Source organism: Sciurus carolinensis, chromosome 8, assembly GCF_902686445.1.
Source record: "Sciurus carolinensis chromosome 8, mSciCar1.2, whole genome shotgun sequence".
Lineage (NCBI taxonomy): Eukaryota > Metazoa > Chordata > Mammalia > Rodentia > Sciuridae > Sciurus > Sciurus carolinensis.
Genome location: NC_062220.1, coordinates 135,019,936 through 135,046,828, shown reverse-complemented (window position 1 = coordinate 135,046,828; position 26,893 = coordinate 135,019,936). Strand labels below are relative to the sequence as shown.

General features: G+C 54.4%; 1 protein-coding gene, 1 long non-coding RNA gene and 1 other non-coding gene across 3 annotated transcripts in view; 2 read left to right on the top strand and 1 right to left on the bottom strand.

The window, feature by feature from the left end:
- The window catches only part of Nos1 (nitric oxide synthase 1), a 163,826-nt gene extending 137,717 nt beyond the window's left edge, over window positions 1-26,109 (bottom strand). Inside the window, exon 1 of the mRNA XM_047561949.1 lies at window positions 25,844-26,109. The gene's annotated coding sequence lies outside the window, so the exon portion shown is untranslated. The remainder of the gene's footprint in view (window positions 1-25,843) is intronic.
- Window positions 578-652, top strand: Trnag-ccc (transfer RNA glycine (anticodon CCC)). Its single transcript has one exon. It is a non-coding gene; the product is annotated as a tRNA-Gly (tRNA).
- LOC124991151 (uncharacterized) lies at window positions 10,273-11,925 on the top strand. The gene is made up of 3 exons (XR_007109884.1): window positions 10,273-10,402; window positions 10,750-10,849; window positions 11,000-11,925. It is a non-coding gene; the product is annotated as an uncharacterized LOC124991151 (long non-coding RNA).
- Window positions 26,110-26,893: the final 784 nt, after the last annotated feature.

Here is a 26,893-nt window from a genome sequence, read left to right as displayed (position 1 = left end):
GACGGAAACAGATTTCTAAAAAGGAGTGACCGCAACATCGATGGAGTTCAACTAGGAAAGGTCGAGTGGACTAAGCCAGACCTGAGGGTCTCTGTCACCACGCGATTCCGTTCATAGGACGGTCAAGGACAGGTGAAGCCCAATCACGCTCTTATCATAACCCTGGTTGCATCTGGGGGGTAGAGGCTTGGCTGGAGAGGGGCGCGGGAGGAACATCCTAGGGCAATGGAAATGTTTTATCTCGTGACCTGGTTGATGGTTTTATGAGTAAATAAATTCTCAATTTTCTTTTGAGCTGTACAATCAGATTTCTGCATTTTGCTGAAGGTTTATGATAGCCCAGTGAGTACTTTTGTGCACAAATACACACACATACACACACACACACACACACATACACACACACACACGCGTGCACATGGAGAAGCAGCAACTGCAGCATCTATGGACCTGGGTAACAGATCCCATCCAAGAATTCTCTCCCCTTTAATTACCTCTCACAGCTAAGGTACCTTCCACGGGCTAGAAATGCATTCTCAGATAAAGACGGCGCAAGCTCAAAAGAATGCTAACGGGCTGGGGATGTAGCTCAGTTGGTAGAGTGTTTGCCTCCCAAGCACAAGGCCCTGGGTTCTAATTCCCAGCACCGCAAAAAAAAAAAAAAAAAAAAAAAAGATAATACTAAAAAAAAAAACCCCAAATGCAAGCCCCATTGATCAAATGATAAGTCAAAATAAATAACCCAAATATGAGATCATAGGTTTAGTAACTGACATAGAACATGGAACCCGGAAGACAAGAAAATAAATCTGCATTGTTTTTGAATAGTAGTTACCAATAATCAAATGTAAAAATAATTAAACAGAGATCTATTCAATAAAACTATTGTTCATACTAATATTTGAATTTCAGCCCCGCAGAATACCATGAATGAGACTGGGAAACTGAGGAAAGGAGAGAAGAAATAAAATCTTCAGGAAATAAGCAGATACAGAAAAGAAGAAGGTACAGGAGGGTCATGGAGTTTTGGACCAGACAGAAGAAATGATCTAAATTGTCAACAATAGACGACTACAAGACAGAATATTAGGCAGTCTATAAAACTGACTTCTTCCTCATTTGAATTTTTCTATTTGGGGGTATTTGAGACTCAAGGAAGTCTTTTTACCTCTCTGAACCTCAGACTCTTCATCTGTAAAACAGGGCCATTCATTTTAATCCAGTAGAGTCATTTGCATTCACCCAACACGTGTTTACTGAGCACCTGCTAAGAGCTGGACCCTGTGCCAGGTGCTGAGGACACAGGATGAACACACACCCGGGCCCTGTGGTCATGAGGCTGATGTTCTACAGTGTCGGAGGCAATAGTGCTGGGGAGAAAACTAGGACAAGGGATAGGCGGAGGGGAAGCTGGGTGGCCAGTGAAACCTCCTCAATGAGGGGACACCTCATCAGAGACCCCCTAGAGGTGGGGGAATGAGGCTTGTGTAAACCCGGGGCAAGAGGTTTCCAGGCAGAAGGAACAGCCAGTGCAAAGTCCCTGAGGCACGCGTGTGCTCTGGGTCGTAGAGTCAGCAAGAGGGGAGGGAGAAGACCCTAAGGTCTCGGGTGGGGACTTTGGACTTAATTCTGAGGTTGCTGGGGAGCCACGGAGGGCTTTGAGCAGAGGAGTGAGGTCATCTGAGTCCCTCTATGTGGGGGATTAAGGGGAGGACCACAGTAAGGATAGAGAGGACTAGCGGGGTCCAGGGCAGACAGAGCTTAGTGGATAAGGCTTGGACCCCCGGCATCCAGGAGAGAGTGGACATCTTTTTGTTCCGAGGCATGGGGAAGGGGAGGCACCTTAGACCCTGACTTGGCGCCCTGTCTTCCTAACCGTGCTCCGGGGGGCTCTGGCTGTTGGGGGCTGTGGTCTGATTCTGCACAACTCCTCAGGGGGAAGCGGGCTCAGGGGTCCCTACCAAGTTCTCACCCAGTGTCTGACGACCCTTCTGCAGGCAGAGGGAGGGTCAGGACGCCTCCCTGAAGTGCCCTCTTCCCTCCCCACCAGGAAAGGGGCCAATGCCCCACCCAGGAGCGGGGCCGGCAGGGGCCCTCCCGGGGTCTTGGTAAGAAGAGTCCTTTTCTTGGGAATCTTTCCTGGGGATGATCCACCTGCCCTGCCAGCTGCTCCTTGGAGACCAGCTGCTCCGAGCTCAGACTTCTTTCCCTGAGAGCCTCCCACTCGCTCACCTGCTCCGTCATCTCATGAGCATTCCCAAGGGTTCAACTCCACCGTGGGCCCGAGACGGCCAGCCCTGGGTGCGAATCCTGACCGGCACTGCCCTTTGCTCCCTCTGTGATCTCAGGGGACATCACTAGTTCTCTGTGACTCTGTTTCTCCTTGTTGAAATGGAGATCATGATAGTAGCTGCCTCACAGAGTCCATATAAGCACAAGACGTCATCGTTATTATCGTTAGGTCTGCCTGGGTTCGAATCCCAGCGGCGCCACTCACTTTCGGGTGACTCTGGAAAGTTCTAGAACCTTCTTTCTCAGTGGTGGGGTTGACTGTTTTCATCCCCCGGGGTTTCCTACATGGTAACTAACTCCCAATGCGACGGTAGTCAGAACTTCCGCCTACCGGAGGTGATTAAGTCATAAGGTCGCTGCCTTCCTGTGTGGGATCCGTGACCTTATAAAAGAGGTTGAAGGGAGCCGCCTGGCCCTTCTGCCGGGAGTCCCAGCAAGAAGGCGGCCTCTGTGAAACAAGAGCAGCCCTCACCAGACACGGAATCCGCTGTGGCCTTGATCTTGGACTTGGCAGCCTCCAGAACTGTAATAAATTCCTGTTTGTTTTGCCATCTGCACTCTGCCGCCCCCTAGCTGCGGGCCTCGGACGCATCCTTTTGCCTCTCTGGGTTCCGGTTTCCTCATCTGTGAAACCGGGTGAGGATAATGGCACCTGCCTGGTTGGGTCTTTGGAGGATTAAATGAGCTCCTTCTAGACCACCCCATACCTCCTAGGGACAGGGCCTGATGTGAGTCATGGGGGTCAGCAGTGAACAGGACAGGAATGGTCTGGCTTACGCCAGGGACCCTCACAAAGTCCATATTCCACAACTAGGACCAGTCAGTCACTACTAAGTGGCCGTGTTGGTTCTGTTTTGTCTGTTCCCAACAACACAAGGACCCAAAGACTGGACTGACCTACTCTTCCTTTAAGGTCTCTGGCCTCAGTTTCTCCAGGCCAGTGAGACGCTTGCTGGGGAAGGTCCGGGGGACTCTGAAGAAGGGAAGCCGGACACCGTGCAAGTGAGACTCCTGCACAGACCCCTCCCCATCTGGGGAGGACACAGCTCTTTCCTGCTCCCTGGGAGCCTGTGGCCTCTGAGACGGCCCTGAGCCTGCGGGGCCGTGTTTATTGAACTTTGCCAGAGAGAGGGCTTCTCTGAGGCTGTTCCACTCAGGGAATCTCCAAGTTTGCTTTCAGAACAAATAACGAATCCACCAGAGGGGCTCTGGCAGCTGAGGGTATGAACTTGAGTGAAAGAGGTCCTGAGAGCTGCTGGCAAAACCTCTTGGGTTTTTCCTGGGAAAATGTGAGGATGAGGGAAGATCTACTGAGGGATGGCCAGGCCTTGGTCACTGATGAGTGACAGAGGACAGCGCTCTGGGGGAGATGCATACACCCAGCAGAAGCAGCCAGGCCTCTCTCTGTTTCAAGGACTGATCATAAAATATGCTTCTACCTCTGTGGTCTTATTTGGGTTTTCTGACAATCTATGAGGCAGGCAAGATAGGCATATTTTTCCCATGATGTGAGGAAACCAAGACACAGAGAGGTTGAGTAACTGCTCAAGGTCACACAGCTAAGTAACTAACAGTTGATTAGAGCCAGATTAAGTACTATGATTACTAACCATGAGGATTCTAAACATATATGTGACCCCAGTCTGGAAGGAGAATGTCATCGTGGTAGATCATAAACATGGTGACATGCTATGTGACTCCTTCCTCTAAGGGTGGGAGCCTGTTTCCTCACCCCTTGAATCTGGGCTGGTCAGGTCACTGGCTTTGAGCAATAGAATGCCACACAGGTGACATCGCAGTGTAAGACTCAGGAGTCCTCGTAACTGTTCTCTTGCTCTTAAAGTCCATTACGTGTACAGATTCTGACTAGCCTGCTGGAGGAGGAGGGGATCGCTGGAGCAGACAGGATCCATCTGAGGCCAGAGCCTTCTAGATCAGCCAGCCTATGGCCACCCTGGTAACTGGCACAGGTGCATGTGCAAGGTCATCTGAGATCCGATATACCAATCATCTAACCCAACTCCAACTGCCAATGTGCAGAATTGAACTTAAATAACTTAACATAATACACATTTACATTTGAGGATAGATAGATTGTTACGCAGCAAGAGCTGACTGATACATTACAAGGATTGGTTCAAGGAACCATGGTTAACCCGACACTTGTCAGACTTGAAGCCTCCATACAGGTGGGACTTCCCCTCTCAGGAAAACAGAGTCTCAGTACATGCTGTCTTCTTGGTCCTCTGGGGGAACCACCCAACCTGCTTCTGAAGTTGAGACCATGGATCCTCCTGCCCCATGAACAGTGGATTAGCTGTGTGCCTGGTGTCTACCCACTAGATGAAGCAGCACCCTCCACCCTAGTTATGACAACAAAAATGTGTCCAGATGTTACCCAGTGTGCCCTGGGGGACAAGGTTGTGTCTGGTTGAAAAGCCACTCACATAACCCCCTCTGATGCTCAGGAAGCAGGGCAGAATTTCCTCCCTAACTGAGGACAGCCAAGGTGGCAAGAGATGGCTAAAAATAACGCTGCCAACCGAGGATCATAAATCACCGGGAGGGAGCTTGCTGACCCGGAGGGTGCCGTCTGCATCCAAGCCAGGGGTTGAGGTGCCAGTGAGCTGGCCCGGAGGGGACTCCGAGCAGGAAGGAGAGCCAGGGAGAGCCAGGGTGGGAGGGCTGAGACCGGAAGGGGCTCTGAGAGGAGCATCTGTGTGGCCGTGATTTACCAGGAAGTGTCCTCAGGAAAAATGGAAGAGAGACGGTGGGGACTCGGTGTGGCCAGATTTTTATCTGATTTTATACAAAAAACTAGAAGTTGGGATTGAAATATCCATCTCGACGGCTAACCTCGGAAAGCAAGCCCGACCAGACCCGACGTCGTCCTCCAAAGGGACTGTCCTCACCTGAGAGGGACTGTCCTCACCTTGGGTGAGGGGTGGGGACAGGCAGGAGGCTGGACCAACGTGCGCTCACATGGGGAGCCTTACCTGTTGGGTCCCTGACTTTAGAAGCACCAGTGCCTTCCTCTCCCCCATTCCCGTTTCCTCTCGCCTCCCGGCTTTGGCCAAAACTTTGACTGTGATGGACTTTCCTGAAGACACCACGGCCATTCACACCTCTGTGTCTCTGCCCCTGCGGTCCCACCTGCCTGGACCGCCCTTCCCGGCCCTCCTTCCCTCTAGCTCCGCGGCTGAAGTCCCTGGGGAACGTCTCTGGACGTAGGAGGGCGAGGGGCCCAGCCAGGCTGTCCCCGCCTTTGCCTTCACCTGCGGCTTACTTGATTGACAGCCTGCTTCCGCGCGCCCGGGGCGCTTGCGCAGTTCCCCTGGGTGCCTGTGGCTGGTTGGGGAGACCGGCCGACACTGAAGATGGAGCCAGCTGCACCTCCCCGGGGGACCGAAGCCCCGGGGCTCACAGCGCCCCCTCCAGGGTGAGAAAGGCAGAGCGGCGGTGGGGCCTAGGCGCGCGGGTCCTCACCTGGACCCTGATGTCCTCTCCAAATGTCACCAAGACTCAGAGGGGGGCTCCCGGCAGACAACTGGCATCAGATCACTGGTAACGTCGGTGCCGGGCCCAGACCCCACTCGGAGCCACCGTGAGTTAACATGGAAAATGACCCCTGTCCTTCCTCTAGGACCAGCATCCAGAGCGCCGTCTCCCGGGGACGCTGCACGGCGACCAAGCTCTGCTTTGGAAGCCTCATCTTTTCATCCGCCGGAGCCTCAGGGGAGGGCTGGGTCCCTCTTGAGCTCCGCTTCTAGCGGCAGGATCACTTTTCCGATTGCTCTCTGCCCACCCTGAGCTGCATGGCCTCCAGGCCTCCCGCGGACGCTGTCCCACCCTCTGGCGCCCACCTGGGTATTTTCCTTTAACCTGGTTCACACTCTGCCCTGGATCACCAGGGTGCCGAGCACCAGGGCACAGTCTGGGCGGAACACCCTCCCTTCAGACAGAACGACTGGCCCTTCCCCGCCCTGACCTCGCACCTGGCTCTGTGGCTGCTGTGTCCCCTCTGAGGCTCCTCCTCCTCCTCCTCCTCAGGAGCTGGCCATTCTCAGGGCATGGCTGTCCCTGCTCTCCTGGAGGCCTGGCAGGCCTGATTCTTGGTCTAGTGAGCCCTCCCCCAAGGCTCCAAGCTGTGAGAAAGAGCCAGATGTGTCCCTGGGGCCCTGTCACCTGGCCCAGTTGTTCCAAGATCCACGGCTGCAGATGAGGCTTCCGGGCTGAGGGTTGGGGGAAGGGAGTAGAGGTGGCTCAGCCCACTTGCCTTGGGTTTGTCTGCCTGTTATAGGCTTCTGGTTCTGAATGGTCCAGGAAGGTTCTAGAAATCTGTATTTTCAACAGGTGTACCATTGAATTTGGCCATTGGGAAAGTTGGGTGACGGTGAAGGTCAGTTCTGAGAAGGGGCCTCTGGTGGAGCAGACCCTGGGAACTGGTCCAGGCGGTTAGCTGGACAGACTGGGAGGTCTAAGGAGAGGTGGGGAGGGGGTGGGTCTAGCTGACGGATGGACAGACAGACAGGGAGCAGCCTGCTTGTTTCTCTGATTCTTCACCCAACTTGCGATTCTATCCTTGTCTGGTGGTGTGTTTTATTACTGTGACCCCCTACTGGAGTGTCAGCCTTGGGAGGCAGGGGCTGTGTCCTGGCGTTTACTCCCACGCCCCAGGTGCCTGGAACAAGAGAGGGGCTTACTAGGTATTTGTGGAATAAATGAATAAATCAAATAGCGGATGCCTGAGAGGATGGACAGGCAGACAGGCCAATAGGAAGGCAGGAGGAGAGATGAATAGACCAATAGACAGAGGGATAGAGAAGTGGGTGGGTAGGTACCAGAGTCGGCCCTGCAGGTAGACTCCTGGCCAAGCCCCTGTCCTCTCTCTCCACGATAGAGGCCACCTGTACTCCTACTGACCTGTTCCAGCTCCTTCTTCTCCTCTGGAAGCCTGGCTGGCTCCCCTGCCCACTTCCTGGTTAAGAAATTTTGCTCACAGGAGGAAAAAAAAAATGTGCTGCTTGGGGTCATGCCAGGCAAGGGCCAGGATGGAGGTGTCCCAGGCAGAAATCAAAGTCGCAGGCCAAAGCTGAGGGTGTGCTGGGGACCGGGCCCTGTTTTAGTCACTGGGGCCCCAAGGAGACCACATGCCCCTGCTTCCCAGGCTCCAGAGAGGAGGTCAGAAAATTTTCAAAAGTACAAAGAATAAAACACTGTCCCTCATATTCCCTACTCCACCTTGGTGAACACTTTGGCAAGTTTCTTTCAGCCCTTGTCCAAGACAAATACTTTTTAAAATTGCATCATTCATATATGTATACATATTCCTCTAACACAAATCTAGCATTTATTGAGGACTGACCATTTGCCAAGATGTGTTTATATGGTTTTTATACAAATTACATCATTCTTACAACCACTGAATGATTTAGGCATTATTAGCTCCAGATTACAGATGAGGAAACCGAGGCCAGAAAAAGTAAAGTAACTTGCCTTGGGGCCTGGATTGGAGACAGGCAGTTTGAGGTCAGAATCCATATTCGACTACCATGCTGCAAAAAATGAGCATATGAAAGATAAAGCAAAAGACCTCTTTAACTCCCAGCTCCAAACCCAGTGCCCTACATCCCTCCTCAGCAATGGGATACCAAGGGCCAGGCTAAGGGGGCAGCTCTCCCTGCATACAGGCACTAAAAGCGTGATCTGTCTGTAGAAAAATTTCCAACAATAACAGCTCTGGCTTAAGTCAGCCTGACTTTTCTTATCACTATGCCCTGGCTATTCTAAATAATGTCAAAAGTTAAAAAATTCCTTATTGTTAATTAGCATCCGCATATCAGAGAAAACACTCAGTCTTTGGCTTTTTGGGTTTGGCTCTAGGGAAGAATAGAGTTACTCTAGATTAGGTAGAGGGGAGTGTAGGGAGGGGAAGGGGCATGGGAGAAGGAAGGACAGTGGAGTGAAACAGACACTACTACCTCATGTGCATGTATGATTGCATGACCCATGTGATCCTGCGACATGTACAATCAGAAAAAAGAGAGATTATACTCCCATTATGTATGATTTATCAAAATGCATAAATGCAATCTATTGTCATGTTTAACTAATTATAACAAATAAAAAAATTTTTTTTAAAGTTAAAAATTCCTGAGGAAGTATTTTAAGTTCTAAACCATTGCTGCATTGCTATTAAGTTTTACTAATAAGATCTAAATTGACACACTCTTATAACACATTCTTTTATGAATACTATTTACACGGATGCCAATTCAAAGACCCACCTCCCCAGGTCTACCCCTAGTCCCTGACATAACCAGATAGATTCCCCTACACATGATTATTTTGAAAGTTTGAGAGTTAATAACATTTTGGAATTGCTCAAAGTCACTTAAGACTCAGTTTGTCTTCAATCTCTGGATACTATATCTTCCTATGTTTAAACAGTCGATTCAAAATAAATAGTGATTACAGACAAAAAGAAACCACACTAGAGTTATTTCTATCACTCCTTACCATCACCCAGAGTGGTGTTTAAAATTCATTTGTGTTTAAAATTTAAAACGGAGAAGCACAGCATGAGCCACGAGGCGTACTACTCTCTTGGCATTCATTAAGCTCCAATTTTTGGTTCCTCCATGATCTGTTTTGCTGAATTTAAATACATCTTTAATGTTGAAATGTATTCTTTAAAAATGATTGGTTTAAATCCAAAAAAAAAAAACCCATGAAAATAATACTTATTATTACTGTATTATTACTGAAAATATTTTGTCACATTAAAAAAATGATCTGCTGCAGGTGACACAAATATCCACCCATGTCACTGCTTTCCAGGGGGAGTGGATGCTGAGAATTTCTTAAGTGTCTTTCCAACCTTGGTCTCTGCTGATGTGTATGCATATATATGTCAATAAAGTCTATATGGAATTATTTTGCATTAGGTGCCAATGTTCACCTGTGCATCAATATGATTAGGATTTCACCGTCTTCTCTAAGCTTCTTTTCTTGCTCTGCAGAACAGGTTTGTGATTCGGTCCTTGCGAATGCTCATAGAACTAGTTCTTTCTTTTAAATTGTTGGATCCGTGGTAGAAACTTCGTTTTATTGATTCACTGCTGATGAGCGTCAGGCTGAGTCCAGCTCTTTGCTGCTATGAATGCCATGCCTGGGCTGGCGTTTCTCTGCCCGTGGGAAGTCAGATGCTGCACAGTGTTTGGTTTAGAAGACCCCGTGGGGTCCTTCCTGAAGCCCATCCCGGCCTGTGGCTTCTGACTGTCTGGGTTATTTTCACCCTTGGCCGGGAGCCATCCTGGGAAAGGCCAGGTCAGGCCCTGGACGTCTTTCTCAACTCTGGTGGTGACTCCTGCGTGCATCTTGTGACCTGGTGTCTGTCCTAACCCAGTCCATGAGCCTTGTGACTTGGGCTATTTAGGTAACTGTCCCCATCCCAACACACACACACACACACACACACACACACACACACCCTGTCCTTCGATCCCTCCACGCCAAGGAGACATTTCCAGGCCGATCATGTTACTCTGCTCAGTGCTCCAGGCTGGCTGCCGGGCTGGGGAATGCAGAGGTCATTCCGACAGCCTGTCCCCACCCATCACTTTTCCTCTTCCCCCAAATAGCCTCTGGGCCACTGCCCAGGCCTGGCTAATTCTTCTTTTCCTTTTGCACAGAAATCCTCCCAACTAGCCTGGACATCCTCAAGGGTCGAGATGGTGCCTTGCTCCCCCGGTTCCCAGACCCTGGCGGGAAGCAGACGCTGGGTCCTCGGGGATGACGGATTGGTGGCTATCCATGCCAGCTGCTGGGTCTGGGCCTTGGCCCAGGGGCCCGTGCCTATGGGCATGTTCTCAGTCCCCCTCACGTGACTGGGAGCAGATGCCCGGCTAGCTGCTGTGAGGACGAGAGCTTGGTAACAGGCCTTCTGTGGCTCACACAGCTTAACCACTTGCCCCACAAGTTCTTCCGCGGTGAGAATTCCAAGCAGGTAGCGCCTGGCCTCTCCTCTCTGGCCCCTGCCATCTGACCAGGTGCAACTGGGAGCCAACCCACATTTAGGAGACTTGGATCATCTCCCACCAGGATCACTGTGAGCACCTCTGAGCCAGCCTGCTCCTGTTCTCACAGCCCCATCCGGGTTCTTCGCAGCCCCAGAGTGGTCTTTCTCATCTGAATGTTCCTCCCGCCTCCTCCCCTGCTCAAATCTCACCCGTGGCTTCCTGCTGCCCACATTCACCAAGATGGCCGACAGGCCCTCTCGACCCAGAGCTGCCCAGTTCTGCAACCCTGACCTCTCTCCAGTCGCCCCTGTGGCCACCTGTCCGTTCTCTAGCTGTTTCCTGTAGACTCTAAGCTCACCCATGGGCTGCGGGCTCCCTCGGGGCCGAGGCTGGGTCTTGGACTTGGTTTCTCATCTTGACCTTTCTGTTGCTCCAGGACAGGGAGAGACATGTCTCCTTCATGTCCAGCCCCATGGTGAGAAGGTATTTCTGGGGTCGGCCTCGGGCTGGGTGGCACCTCCTGTTAGCACTGCAAGGTAAGACCAAGGAAGCGCGCCCCGTCTGTCTGTCTGTCTGTCTGCTTTTCCTCATTCTTTCCTGCTTCATGTTAACTTGTTAACTATCCTCCCTAGAGATGGAGGAGATCTCTTACCACCCCCTGAGACACGGATTCTCTTGCATTCCAGGGAGCCAGCTCCTCCTTAGAGTGTTCCGGTGGGGGTCCCCTTGAGAGCGGTGCCTCCAATGCCACCTGCCACCCCCAAAGCCTGCCGGGCTTGACTTTGCGGGGACTCCAGCTGTTGGACATCTTCCCACACTGAGGAGTCAAGCTGGACCCTCCTGACATCCCCCGGTGACCCAGAAGGAAGAAGAAAGGGGGAGAAAAGAGAAGAGGCGGCGGCGCGGAGGGCCCCGTGGCAGGTGTCCCCCTTGTCCTTGGCGCTGGGGTCACCTCATGGTCTCGTGCTCACCGGTCCCTCCCCTGCCTGCTCTCCCCTCTCCTCGCTTTCTGCCTGGTGGAAGGGTGACAGGTTCCAAGGCCATCTCACACGGTCCTAAATTACAGGCGCCTGCCTCCTGGTGTGGGTTGAATTGTGTCCTCCCAGCCCCAGACACCTACGGATGTCCTCCCGGGACCTTAACTGGAAACAGGGTTCTTCGTTAAGACGATGTCACCTGGGGTAGGTGGGCCCCTGCTCCGTAGGACTGTGACCTTACCCGAGGAACATCGTGTGCTGAGACAGACTCACACAGAGGGAAGACGAAGTGAGGTCCCGGGAGGAGGCCACCTGCTGGTGAAGGGACGCCGGGGGCTGCCAGAAGCAGAGAGGCATAGAACAGATTCTCCCTCGCGGCCCTTGGAAGGAATCCAGCCGGCTGAGGCTTTGATGTGAACTTCTGGCCTCCAGAACTCCAAGAGAAGAAATGTCTGCTGAAGGAGCCACCTCGTTTGGTAGGGTGTCATGGCAGCTGCTGTAGCCTAGATCCAGAAAGTCCCCCACAGTCCCATGTGTTAGAAGCTCGGTCCCTAGGGTTGTACTATTGGGAGGTGCTGGGCCTTTAAGAGGCGGGGTCTAGCGGGAGGTCTTTAGCTCATTGAGGATTGTGGGACCAGGGCCCTCCTCGCCTCTTTTGCTTCCTGGTAAAGAGGTAAGTAGGAGTGTCACCCCGATGCCATGGTGGGCTGCCTCACTTTAGGCCCAAAGCAAAAAGGGTCAGTCAATCATGGACTGGAACCCCCCTTCCCCCAAATAAAAACTGGGAGCCAAAATAAATCTTCTCTTTGTAAGTTAATTATCTCGGGTATTTTATTATAGTGACGGAAAGCTGGGTAACACAGCAGCCCTAGGAAACGAACACGCCTCTCTTCTAAGAGTTGACACCCCACATCCCAACTGCAAGGTGGATTTCCACTGCCCCTCACATTTCAGAAGGGGGACATGGGCACCTCGAGGTGACAGTCACGTGCCTGGTGTCCCACAGTATGCCCGAGCTTGGAGTGTTTCCAGGCAGGAGCAGCCCGACGCACCACAGGGCTGCCTCTTATCGTCCTTTCTGCTTTGTTGAATCTGTGTGCCTGTGGGTGGAGAGGAGAGTAGAGACAGTGTCCCCAGCAAAGGCCCTAACTGACATGAGCTGATTGTTCAGGCCAATGACCCCTGGGTTGGTGGCCAGGACCCAGGAGAAGCCCTGGGCTGAAGGCACCCATTTCAGTGGGTTGTGGCTTTGTGCGGTGACTGTGCGGGGGAGGACATCCCCATCAGACTGTCAGCCAGGTCCTTCTCTGCCCATCAAAGTCATGGTGGAGAAAACCCACGATTGCAGCCTTTCCAGGGGACAAAGCCAACAAGCCACCAATTACAGATGGCTGCATGGCTCACTGGTTTCCCCTGTTGGTAGACTGTCTCAGAATTCTAGGAAGGAGACCCACCATCTAATTATGGGACGCCCACATGCTGTCGTGGATGGGACAGTCCCAGGGTTCTCGGCCACTGCGAGAAAAGCAGCCCCCCTGGAGGATCTGCCCCAGAATCCTCAGAGGACTTTGGCAGTGAAGGACTCATGCCCAGAGAGGGTCAGCTCAGCAGGTCCCCACACAGCGGTCCCAAGGCTGGGAGCAGAGCTACCTAAGTAGAGGTCATCAGGGCTACCTCTGAGTTCTCGCGGACACTCCCACTGCATCCACCCGGCTGCTGATCTAGCCCCGGGAGCTCTGGTCCATCAATGCACGACCTTACTACATAATCCTTGGGGTGTGAGTGACAGCTGGCCTGAGTAGAATCTTCTCACCCAGGGAACATGACTTTTAGTATTAAATGGACCCAGGCTCAAGTCCTGGCTGTACAGTTTCCTGAATGATGCCGGCCAAGAAACTTTACCTCTCTGAGCCTCAGTGTCTTCATCTGTAAAATGGGCATATAGGGGGCCTTCCCTCGTTCGTTCAAAAATGCTAACATAGCTGACAGTAGGCTAAGTGGAAAAGCCAGACGTGGACTACTGGGTGGTATCTGCACCAGGCGGGTTGTGGCTGGAGGAAGGCGTGGCTGGCGGAAGCAGGGCACAGGGGTGTGGCCTTGGCCTGTCTTTGTCCCGGTCCTCCCCCACCCCACTCTTACTTTCTGACTGCCACGAGCTGAGCAGCTTTCCCGTCACCCCCTTCTGCCATGATGTTCTGCCTCACCTCGGGCTCAGAGCAATGGAGTCAGCCGACCATCAACTGAGACTTCTGAAACCACGAGCCCCAAATAAACTTTTCTTCCTTTCAAGTTGTTCTTATCAGGTATTTTAGCAATGAAAACCCAGCTAATACAATGCTAATGTGAGCAACCGCATGACTTGAACTGTAGCCCTAAGATCAAACATTCAGGGTGTACGTGAGTCTCTCCCCTGTGATTCTCACAGGGCTTCGCTGTGCATAAAGGGATCACCTCGTAAGAGTGATCTAAGCAGGCTGCTCACGCCCAGGGGCCAAGAGAAGGGACCCACCAGCGACTGAGTCCTACTGTGTGCCAGTCTGACATACACTATCTCTATCTTGTGCTACAGCCAATGGGCAGAGTAGGCATCATCCTTATTCCCATTTTCTAGATGAGGAAACTGAGTCTCAGAGAAGTCACATTAGAGACCGACACTGAGTTCTGCCACGTGCCTGTCCCACTGTGGCCGAGGACTGGGATTCCAGCTCAAGTCTGTCTGATCGCAAGCTGGTGCCACTCTGGCGCTGTGCCGTCTATGTGAATGGAGTCAGGTGACCTGGTGAGGAAATGTACACCCTGTCCTTGGTCCAGGGCTCAGCAAACCAGGCATCGAGGTGTCAGAGTCCACTGGAGGATCCCTCTCTAAATATGTGGGCACTGCCCCCAGGTACACAGAGCAGCCCACCAAACTCAGCTGGGCCAAGTCCCCACGTCCCCTCCTGAAGAGTCAACTTTGCTGCCCTGTGTCCCCTTAGATGGTTCTTGTCCCCTGCATTCTGCTGCGTGCTACCTTAGGGCCAGGGAGCCATGGCAAGCCTGGGTCTTGGGGACATGTGGTGTTCTGGCTCTGCCACTTATCAGCTATGTGACCTTGAAATATTGACTTAACCCCCACGAGTCTCACTTTCTCCATTTGCGACATGAAGCTAATGGCACCTAATTTGCGTGCCAGGAGAAGATGTCTCCCTCTTGTTCTTCCTCCTGCCAGGAGCACCCTCTCTGCTCTCTCCATCCGAGACTTAGTCTCCTACCAGTAAGAACCCAATAAACCCGGGGCGAAGATTAATGCGGCTGCTGTCCTTGTGCAATTAGCCACCGCGCATGCGCACCGCCCCCTCTTGCCGGGACTCTCAGCTCCTGGAAGGCGGTGATTTTTCAACTTCCTGTCCCCGGCACCTACCGTCATCACTGGAGCATAATGCGTCCTTAGGAAATGTTTGTTGCTGAATAATAAATTCAAAGAAAGGCCAGCTTACACCACTGAGGCTAAGCAGCTGAAATTCAGAGCCCCCAAACCATTCTGTAAGTTTAAGTTCTCGGAAGAATCAGACTTTTTTTTTTCTCTTTGCAGTGCTGATTAGACCCAGGACCTCATGCATGCCAGGCAAGTGCTCGATCACTGAGCTCAATTTCCAGCCCCAGAGACATTAGAGAGTGAAATATCTTCCCTCGGTTACTGAGAGAGCTGGGGACAAATTGGGACAAGAACTTAAGGGCTCTGTGCAATGAAATCAATCAAATAATCCCACATTTTTTTTTTTTCTTTTTTTGTGGTCCTGGGGTCTAAACCCAGGGGTGCTCTATCCCTGGGCTATATCTCCAGCCATTTTTATTTATTTATTTTTTTAATTTTTGAGATCTGTCTCAAAAGTTGCTGAAGCTGGCCTTGAACTTGTGATCCTCCTGCCTCAGCCTCTGAGTGGCTGGGATCACAGGCATGTGTCACTTTGCCCAGCTCCAGGGTACATGTTTTGATGGCATGTGTCCACTACACCAGGGATGAAAAGGTCACATACCATCTATCCTTCCAACCACTAACCTTTTACTCACTGATGTATCCATCCCATCCTTCCAGTTATTTATCTAACATTTCATCTGTCAATCCATCCATCCATCCCTCAGTCCATCTATCCACACACACCAACCACGAGCATCTCCACGGAACAGTTCACCTTCCAAGCATTGCTCTGGGCTATTGCTGAATGTCACCTGGTCGCCACCTTTAGGGAATCTGCATTTGAACGAGTGAGTCAATGAGTAATCTCCGTTCAGTATGCTCTGGGAGAGGAGAGGGAGGAGCACGGAGGCCGTGGGAGATAAGATTCAGAGGGGTCGGGAAGGCTTCTGGGTGAAGTGTTGCAGCTGCCTCGGCCAAGGCAGGCAGGAACGGCTGTGTGGGGAAGAAGAGCCCCAGGCTGAGGGAGCGGCTGTGTAGAGCAAGGACAGAAGACACCTGCTGACCTGGGAAATCCAGGTGATTCTCTCTGGCTGGATCATGCACCGTTAAGCCGGAAGGAAAGAGACTTGGCCAGAGTCCAGGGCACAGTTGCAAAGAAACTGGGGTTGAGCGTGAATTTGAACTTGGTCCCAAGGGACTGGGGAGCCCTGGATTGCTATTGAGGAGTTTTGAGGGGGGACTTTAGGAAGATCCCTTTCCCAGGAAATGGTTCTCTTTTTGAACTAGGAATAGCCCCCGGCAGGCGACTGTTCCAACTTGGGCATGGGAGCAGATAGCCTCTGCCTGATGCACCCTGGTCTCCCTGTCCCTTTCCTGGGACTGCGTTTCACCTGGTTGAAAACCTAGCGGTGTTGATGGGAGGGAAGCTCATGCTTCAGATGGTCGTTGGTCTTCTCCCCCAGGAAGCTTGCTTGAAGCGCTGGTGGGACGTTCAGATCCCAAAAGCAGGAGAGGAATCCTGTGGCGCATAATTCAGGGTGGCGATGTCCCCTGGGGCTGTACCATGGCCTCTCACTGGGGACAGGCTTGCCTCACACCATTCTCACTCCCCTCTCTGGCCACGAGGAAGGCCAGGAGCTCATTTTCCAAAATCGAGGCCAGGGTGGGGGTGCGTGCTGTAGCCCCGGAACAGAGCACAGACTTATTGATCCCTTACTACATGCCAAGGCATTGTGGCTTGGCCACATAAGAGAAGCTGAAGCAGGTTCCTGCTTCCCAAGGGCTCGTCATGGTATTAGGTGGGTGGGATGCACCCACCCAAAGATGCCCTTGTCAACATGGAGAAGGCAGAGCATGGGGAGCAGCCCTGACATCTCTTCTGAAGGGTTGCAGTGTCCAAACACACCACCTGTAATGGATGGGAAAGAAGGAAAAGTGTGTGTGGCATCTCGTAAAGTTGCCACAGTAACCAGTGTGGAACTAAAAATAGGAGCAGACCTCGATTGGAAGAGCAGGGCAAGAAATGTCAACAGATAAGGCTGTATGTCTGAACATCAGTCAACGGCGAGGGTAAACGTGGTACCCAGAGATGGAGAGATAACAGCAGAGGAAGTTAGAAGCTGAAGAATGGGAGCCCCTGGGACACAGGATAAAAGCAGGAAGGGTGGGCAGGGAACTGTTTCCTATCGCAAAGATTTTTCTCTCAATGGATGACTTTTTCACTGTGTGCATGTTTGTACATAAAAGAAGTGAACAAATATAGATAAATCTGTTGGGTTGGATGGAGTCAAGAGCAGAGAGCGGGCGTAGGGCAGGCAGTTAATGCTGTTCCATGTGGAGTAAAGAGTCTGAGAATATCCTTCAGGGGAACTTGAACTTGGGTGGGAAAAAAATGATGTCTTTATTTTGTACTAACCTCTATCTGAAATTTAGCATCTGCGGTTACAGCAAATAGAGCCCCAAAGCCACTGTGCTAGCTGTTGTCAGTAGCCATGACTGTGTCCCCAACAGAAGTTCGAAGTATTTTCGTATCACCTCACAGTCGTTGCGAATATCTCCAAATAGTTAGGCTCAGCCTGATTTTAAAATTGCAGTATTTCTTAGGCTCACAGCTGGGTCCTGATCATGAATGTATTAACAAGAAAACATGCAACCATGTCACGAGAAATTACCATCTCACATTAGCCTCCTTCCAATGAATTCTCGACAAGGATATCTCGAGAGGGTTGGTTCACTGGCCATCCTGAGTGTTATGCTTTATGCATTTAAACACATTATTCTGAGAAGCGGTCTGTGGGCTTCCCCAGACTGCCCAGGGCTCTGTGGCATTAAACAGGCGGAGAACCCGTGGAGGAGTCTTCACAGGCTGAGGGAAGTGGGGACCCTGAGGGGCGGAGAGGCAGATAGCAAGAAATCCAGAGGAGCCCCCATGTCCCAAATCACGGAGCTGCAGCTGCCACGGGGACCTCACTCGGAGTTCAGCTCCGACAACAGCCAGGGAGGGTGCTCCTGCTGTTTCCCCGCTAGTCTAGGAAGCACAGCCCAGATGTGCTCAGGCACTAATCTCAGGCCCCACAGCTGGCAAGGCGTGCAGCTAGGAATCAGAGGAGGGGCTCCTGCCTTCCGCCTGGGCCGGGACTCACCCGTCCCTACTGCCAAGTACGTTGGAAGGTCTCAGTCTCGCTTGACGGATGAAGCAACCAAGGGTCAGAGCAGCCCAGGGGAGCCCCATCTGGCGTCTCTGCGTGCCCGGGAAAAGCAGCTGAGGTTTCCTCCCTTGGTTGCCTGCGGATTCCTTCCTCCTCGCCGATGGCAGCCCAGGGGCTGGGAAGGTTGGGAGCTTAAAGCCAGATCCCTGGGCATCACCATGAAGTTCAAATCCACCTAGTGTTTCTTTAAAGCTTTGCTCAGGTCCTTCCTTCCACTTTTAGCCTTTGGAACCCACCCAGCATGGAACCTGAATGCCCCCTAATATCCTCATTAGACTCCCTCATTTGAACCCATTCTCTCCAACAGTGCAAGATGCACTTGAACTTGAACTTGTCCAGTTGGGATCCCCTGAAGCCCACAAAACACCATGCTGGTGCTGTGACCCTGTGTTTTAATTTGTAGGATTTTGCCAGCATCCTTTCCTGGATTAACTGAGACCTCTCTTCTCTCTAAGCACCGTTTCTGGTGCCCATTCTGCATGGTGTTCATGACGGCTACTCTGCTGTGAAGCCCCACTGTCCTTAAGGCACAGTAACGAGGAAAGGCTGGGGATGAGTCTCAGAAACAGTCCCCCGTGGGTCTGGGTAAAGGCCCGAGGTGGCCCACCATGCCCTGTGAACAGAGGATTTCCACCAGCATAGGAGGAGAGAGCGGTGGAAAACCAAGTCACCACCATGGGAGACTCAAAAGAATCTTCTGGAAGTCAAAGAAATCTGTGCTAACTAAGCTCTTAAAGAAGAAGAGAAATGCTCTTGGCCGCATGTCCCGCACTTACTTTGTGAGTGGCAATGTTGTCTCAGCAGAAGGTCAGGCTACACATCACACCCACGTTTCAAATGTGAATTTACTGGTTGGGCGATGGTGATTGTGTTGAATGTGCGGATTGTTGTGGTTTTACAGCCGCCTGTGAGGCGGAGAGTGAGGAGCCCACGCCTGCTTTTATGCTGGTACATGTTTCAACAACATCAGGATAAAAATATTCCATGGCAACCCTGGAGCGGGGTGGCGTCTACAAGAACACATGCCCTTTAAAAGCTGAGACACCGAGTGTGGGTCCCTCTGTGGGCCATGTCCACTGCTCAAAAACTGCTGGCCACTTGGAGATAATATTCCAAATGCTTAGGCTGGCCCCGGCATCTTGCTGGTTTCTGTGGCCAGACCCTCTGCTTTGGATTAGTGTAATGTCCTTCAAGTGGCCTTAAGAATGTCCAGTAACACTTCCCCAGAGAGGTAAGGGTGAGGCATGCCAGATGCTTTGACCACCACCTAAAGCCCTGGTAGGTGCTTGGTAAACGAAGCCCTTCTGTCCTGTGGGACCAGGGACAGAGGTCCAATGGTGCATAAACCCTCGCCTGGTGTTCCTGTCTCCACATCTTAAGTTCATGGGGACAGAAAGGAAATCGAGGTACAGATGTTAGCCAGAGTGGAGAGGCACCCCCAAAGGAGTTTTGAGGCAGGGTCCCAAACTGTTGCGGGGAAGAACATTCTGGATGGGGGAATACACAGGCTTGGGTAAGGTGCGGCTCTGTGTGACCTTGGGTGAACTATTTAGCCACTCCGAGTGTCTGGTTCCTGGTGTGTTCATCCAGCCCTGAGCAGACAGGAGGGTGGAGGACGCCAGGGGTGTGGCAAGTGGAGTGTCACCATTGCCAGAGGAATAGTGATGCGTTGGAGCTGCATAGTTGCTCAAAGAGCCAGCAAAGGAGGCAAAGGCAAGATGGGGAGAGGCAGAGCAGCAGAGTAACTCTGTCCCCTCCCCAGACCTAACTCAGGGACAGTCCCCAAGATATTTCCCTCCCATCTCCATACACAGCCTCCTGGACCTGATTTGGCGGTGGCCGAGGACCCAGCAGGGATGGTGGAAGAGACCAATGCCAGGTTCCTGGGGAGATGAGGGAGTCCCCAGGGGGGGCCATAGCACAGGGTGTGCGGAGCAAGCGTGTCAACGCTGGGCTGGGCTGGGGTCGCTGGATGGCACTGGGCTCACTGAGGGCTCAGAGCTCAGCCGCGACCCTCAGTCCCTCCCAGAGACAAACGGCCCAGGAGGGCTCCTCTCGACTGCGTTCCTCATCTCCCCCGTGGAGGAGAAGATGGGAGAAGCTCTTCTAAGGCACCGGGATGTGAGCAACGTGATCGCAGAGGTAGGGACATCTCATGCCTTTCTGTGGTCTCTGAGCCGGCGCGGCAGGAGGAGAGCGGATGGGCCGGCAGGCGGGGGAAGGAGGGAGTGATGGAGATGGCGGGTGGTACCCAGGCAGGACACGGTGATGGTGGATGCGCAGTGGATCATGGGTAGATGAATGGCTGAGTGAGAGGACGAACAGAGGATGACGGACAGCTGGATGGCATGAAGCGGGGTCTTCACGCGGCAGGTGTGAGACGGCTCTCCTTAGAGAGGCCCGAGTGCAGTGGCTCGCCTCGGGAACCTGGAGTTTGTAAAGGTTTCCGCATTCCCAGAATCGATGAGAAGCTCAGTGTGTCTAAACCACAATGATCTGGGTACGGGGCTGGCAGGGGTTCCCGTGTGACCAGCCCCAGTGAACACCTGGCATGCCGAGTCTATTACGAATCTCTCGTTCACACCTGGTGCCACAATTTGTCGCTCCAGGAATGAAGTGTGCCCTGTGTGACTCCACTTGGCTCCTGGTTTCCTCTGGACTTGACCCCACTGCTCCTTTCCTCTGGTGATTTGGCTTTGCTTCCTTTCCCTATAATCAACCCATGAGCATGACTATCAGCTGAATCCTGAGTCCTACTGAGTCATCAGACCTGGGGGTGGTCTTGGGGACCCCAACCCCAGAGAGGTGGATGGATGGACATATGAATTGATAAGTGGCTATAAAGGATACATGGATGGGTGAATGACAGTTGATAAATGGATGAGTAGGTGGATGGGTGGAGGGACAGATGAATGACTAGGTGGATAGATAGAAGAGATGACGGATAGGAGGGATGGGGGGGTGTGGGTGGATGAATGGAAGGCTGAATAGATATGTGGATAGGTGGATGGATGAATAGATGAATGACAAGGTAGATATATGGGTAGATGACTGAAAGAATGGCTGAATGATGGATAGATGATGAATGAATGGATGATGGATGGATGATGGATGGATGGATGGATTATGGACGGATGGATCATGGATGGATGGATCATGGATGGATGGATGGATGGATTATGGATGGATGGATGATGGATGGATGATGGATGGATGATGGATGGATGATGGATAGATGGATGGGTGGACGGATGATGGATGGATGGATGGATGGACAGATGATGGATGGATTATGGATGGATAGATGGATGAATGTTGGATGGATGGATGGATGATGGATGGATGCAGGATGGATGGATAGATGTGTGTGTGTGTGTGTGTGTGTGTGTGTGTGTTGAAGGACATGGGAGAGGGTGGTTTAAATCTGTCAGGTGCTTTAGAGACCACAGATTTTAATGGCCACCGAACTTCATCAAAGGCCTCCTATAGCTAACTTTCTTGTTGGGAACGAGTCCCTGTGTGGGGGTTTTGCTTGGCAGGGTCAGGATGTACTATAGTCGCCCCGGTTGCATATTCCTGTGGACATCTGGAGGCCCACGGCCATGTCTGGTGGTGCCCATTGCGAACAGGAAGGTTGTCCGGGGCGCCAGCTCAGAGTGCAGGGGCAGAGTGGGCAGAACGTGTGCCTCCTGAATCTGTGGGACTCACTGGTCAACAAGATTCCAGCCTCTTTAGGACCAACTTTGTTTTCTCTAGTGTGAGGATAAGAATTTTCTTCCTAATTGAACAGCGATTTTCAAGATGCACTTGGCAGGTGGGGGTGTCAGAGGACTTCTCACACGTGTCTCCACACCCTGTCTCAAAGCCCCCGCCACACGTGCCCTTAAACGCGTCCTTGCACAACAGCAAACCCTCACACGGTCCCCTCTGACCCCACGTGCACGTGGGCCCAGACTCAGATCTCCTGAGCTCACTCCTTCACCGGTATTTTCTTGCACGCCCGCACACACCCACACTCCCCACTCTCCACCCACGTCCCCCTATTCCCGGACATAGGCCCCTCACACACACACACACACACACACACACACACACACACACCTATGACACCCACATACACCCACGCACACCCGTGTGCACCACGCTCACACCCAGGCACACCCACACGCGCCCACCACATCCACCTGAGCCCACACTCTGCACCCTCGTTCGTCGGCACCGGGTTCGCCCAGCCTCCCTTCCCAGCTGCGCCCTGGCCACGTCCCCGCCAGCCTGTGTCCCCACAGGTCTGCCGCAGGCCTCGCCCACCGACGCTCCACAGTGACCGCCTCGACGTCTGGGCGCTCTCAGCGTCCTGCCCCTGGCCCTGGCCCTGCTCCTCCCCGTGCCCTTGACTGTTCCACGGCCCCTCCGTGAACTCCGCGCTCGGGAGCGCGGGGACCCTCCCTCTGATTCCGTGCCACCCTCGGAGCGCAGTGTGGGACTGGCGTTGAAGAAACACTGCTGAATGGGGGCGAGCGGGACTTGAGGTCTAGAGATGGTCTCGGACTGGGCCCTGGGCTTGGGGATGAGGCGAGGGGCCTCGCAGCCCTCGGTCCCCCTCCAGCTCTCCGCCCGGCGCAGCCGCACCCCAGCGCGCACAGCCTTGCGGGTCCTGCCTCCCCAAAGCACTGACACCGGCGTGCTGGGTCGGGTCTTTTGGATCAAAAGCAAGACCGGCCCTGGCCGCCGTATTTCTGGCTCCTCCCCTGGAGCCTCCTAGGGAACCCCGGAGTTCAGCAGGGAAGGACCCGGATCTTCACAGCCGCACGGGTCCCCTGTGATGGGACCCAGCCAGGGTCCAGCACACCGCCCTGGGCCTCATCCAGGAACTGGACCGCACCACTTCCACACCAGTCCTGCCAGCCTCCCGGAAGGGAGCCCGAGTAGCATCCCCAGCCTCCAGCCGGGGACGCAGAGGCTCTGGGAGCCAAGGGCTAGCGGTCAGCAGCGGGCAAGCGCGGCGCTAGGATCTGAACCGGGGCCCCAGGCTCCTCTGCCCCGTTTTTGTGCTGGGTCTGGGGTCCCCTCCTGGGCTCCCTTGGCATTTGCTGCTTCCTTTCAGGTCATCATCCACCTCCCTCCCTGATCCGAGAGGGACCACTCAGGGGCAGTGCAGTGAATGACCTGAGTACCGCACCCAAGTGTCCCTGGCCAGGCCAGGACATCCGCTCTCCAGCTACTGACGTCCCTTCTGGTAGAGGAAGCTGGCCGGTCCGTAAACTGTGACCCCCCCCTCACCCCCCACGAAGCACAACCTGAGCTGATGATTGACACGTGGCCCACTGACAAGGCCTGCCCTGGTCTCAGGAGGTGACTCCCAGAGGCAGCCCACTGCCCAGGTCCCGTGGGTGCTGAGCCTCTTCTGCTGGCCTCCGGCTTCCTGCACTTGCCCTTTCATGAAACTCCTCCCTCCAGACTCCACGCAGGCGCAAAGGCCAGAAAGCCTGACCAGAGCAGGCAGGTTCAGCCAGTTGCCACCGAGACCCCAGGGCCCCGGCTGGGACTACGGTAGGAACTCTTGCTGAAAAGGCAAGGGGCCCCCCACCGGGAGAATGCTCAGGGCATGGGACCCCAGCTACGGAGAGGAACTTCACTCTGCACTCAGGCCTCTACCCCTGGGCTGGACGGTGCCTGGTATACAGTCGGAGCTTAGTGAAGTTTGCCGAATGGATTCTCGAAGGGATGCCTGAGAGAAAGTGCCATCTCCCCCTGACCCAGGTCTCCTTCACGGTCACCGTATGCATCACCTGCCAGGTGTCCTTCCCTGTCCTGTCCCCCTTGGCTGGCTGTGACTTCATACCAAAGTGCTTTGTCAGCTGCCTGGTCCCCTCGGGCGTTCAGAAGGGCACCCGACCCCAGGGGTAAGAAATCAAAGAGAGCCTGGCCCTCGGGGGAGACCCCACCTGGCTTCGCCCAGGATGGCTCAGCTCTGGGCCATCCCCTCAAGCGTGTTTGGACCAAAGGCTCCTGGCTGCCAAGTCCACGAATCCCTCCAAGAATCCTGTCACCAAGGCTGTGGGGAGCTGGGTCGCTCTCCTCGGTCTCAGTTCCTCTAGGTGAAGCGGGAAATCCTCAGCCACCCAGCAGAGGGCCGGGCAAGAATTCAGCAAGCTGAGGCGAGCGTGGTGGTCATGGCACGTAGGAAACGGGAGCTCCTCGGATTTACCAGCGACCTGGGCGCGCATCTCAGGCAGGCTTGGTCATCGATTGTCAAAACGATCCCACTGCCTTTGGGACAAGTCCGAGCGTGAAGCCCGTCTTGTCCTGGTGCAGAGGGTTCCCACGGACCCCATCATGATCGCCCTCTCTGGCTTCAGCGGGAGTCACCAATTCCAGGTGGACATGCTAAGTGGCGTTGCCAAGTGGGGCCCTGATTCTTTGCTAAAAGGAACCCAGGAAGAGAACTCAGTGTCCCTCTGCCTGGTAAGTCGCTGCTGTCTTTTGGGCCCAAGCTCCGTGGGCACGGACAGCGGGGGAACGGGAAGAGATGACGCTTCTGGCGTCCAGGTTGGCAGGAGGGACCAGAGGAGAACCGGGCTTCCAGGCTGCTCCGTAAACCCCGGGCGCGGGTGAGGGACGCAGGGGCGAGCTGCACCACCAGCCTCGGCACCCAGCAGGGTGGGCTCGGTGGGTGTTTGTTGAGTGAAGGACTGAACTGGGGCGTGGCTGCCCCATCTCCAGGGTGGCCCCGGGTCCTGGCAGGGCGACCCTGGTGGTGCACCCGACCCACTGGACGGAGCTGGGTTTTCAGGAGGCAGCTGGGCTTCCCCGGGCCGCCCCTCCCCGCCCCCCACTGGCCTCACGCTCAGACACGGTTCCAGGGACCCGGTGCTCTGGGGCGGCCGCCAGCCCGCGTGGCCCTGGGAGGTGGGAAAGCAGCCCCGGGGACACGGCCAGTTAACCCGGTTAACCGGCAGCTGGGGCTGCTCAGTGGATCCGTGAGGACGCTCCTGGGCTGCTCGCCTCGGGCACTGCTGACCCCCAGGCAGACGGAGCTGGAAGGCACAGCCGCGGACTCAGTCTCTGCCAAGGAACCCACCTGGGCACGCGTGGGCATCAGTGCTTCCCACACACGCGCGGGCACAGCGTGCACACCTGGCTCCCAGCCGTGGCCGGCCCTCCTCCCTGGCCTATGCACGTGGGCAGATGCCCACGGGTGACACTCGGTGGTCACGTGCCTGCCCCTCACGCCCCGCCTCCACAAGCAGGTGACGGCCACAGACCACCAGGAGGTCCCACCTCGGGGGCCCTTCATGGATATGGGGACTTCTCCCAGCCGGGAGCCGAGGCCACAGCCCACACAGGCCCAGGAACGGCTCATGTGTCACTCACTGCTCTCCATGACAACCCCGCCACCCCAAGCCTGTCCCTTAGGCAGGCACCGCCCCCTCCTTTCTCCCCCTGGGACTGACTCCCTGCTGAGAGCCAGGAGGTGGCTCAGCCCCTGCGGAATTGCCAGCTTGGGGCTGGACCAGTGGCCCCAGAAGCATCTCCGGGTCCTGGGCCAGGGACCGCTGCGGCCCTGCTGTGCCCCAGGACACGTGGCCCTCTGAAGCCCATGGCCTCCCCGGAACAGCGGCCCTCACGGCCGCAGGCTCTCCAGGCTGCTCCTCGCGGAGGGCCACCCCACAGAGTGACTCTGGGCTGGTGGCCTGCAGGGACATGGCCTCAGATGCCCACACAGGATGACACAGAGAACCAGGTCCACTCGTCCTGCAGACCGGTCCCCATTCGCCCACCACGTCCCCCTAGACGCCGTGTGGGGGAGGCTCTTGCAGCTGTGTGACCTGAGCAGGACACTGACCAGCTGGGTCCCCGCGGGGAAGGCCCAGGTGCAGGGGGTCAGAGATGCTGGGCGGCCCTCAAACGCCCCAGGAGGACAATCGGCGGGAGGCGGGTACTCACCGGCTGGGCTGGGAGAGGCCTCACGGGCCTGGCGCGTCCCCCTCAGTCGGTGCGCCCCATCTGGAGAAGCCAGCGGCACTAATCAGCCGCCCGGCGTGGTGCGGCCGAGTGACTGGGGCTTAATTGACACCAGGTGGCCCCTCCCCAGGGGCAGGCTGGGAGGCGGCTCTGCAGGCTGGGAGGCCAAGCCCCGGGCAGCCCCCGTGGTTCAGGCCTCCCGGGAGAGAGGTGCTCGCGGCCCGGCCACCGCCCCTCCTCCCCTGCAGGCGCCCTCTGTCCGCCCGGCCATGCTTCCTAGGCTCTGACCTTTCCTTCATTTCAGAGGTGGCAGCAGCCGTGGCAACCTCCTGCCCAGAAGGCGCCCGGCTCAGGTTTCCCCCAGCTGGCTGGGTCAGCCTGGAGTGGGCGCACCAGGTCTGCAGTGTCCTGCCCATCCCGGCTGGATCCTGACAAGGGCCGTCAGCCCACGAACTTTAATTGAACAGTTACTATGTGCCAGGTCCTGCCTGGTACCCACACATACCCCAGGAGGTGGGTATGGATTAACTCCACTCTGCAGGTGAAGAGAGGCTCAGAGAAGTTAAGCTTCTCTCCCAAGGTCACACAGCAAGAGAACCAGGACATGCACCCCGCTCAGTCTGACACCAGGTCAGGGATTTTCATCACCACCTGCAAGGTAGATAACACATCCCCATTCCTTAGACAAGCAAATTGAGGCTCAGGGGAGGAAGCTGGTCAGAGCCAAGTATGGAATTAGGATTTGCCACTAGGTGTGTTGGGCCAGGTTGGCAGGGAAAATATAGTAACTATTGAAACAGGCCTTGTCTCCTGGCCCACCTGTGTCCCTGCTAATGTTAGGGTTCTGGGTTTGAGCCAGAGCTTGCAGTTTAGGAAAAAGATACTGAGCATGGAGTCAGGAGATCTTTGAGGAGCCTGCTGTGTGACCTTGAGGAAGTTACTTTACCTCTCTGGGCTTCACTGCCGCTGCTGTTAAATAACAAATGGAATACTATGCAGGAAAGGCCTTGTGATTGGGGTTCACAGGGCAGA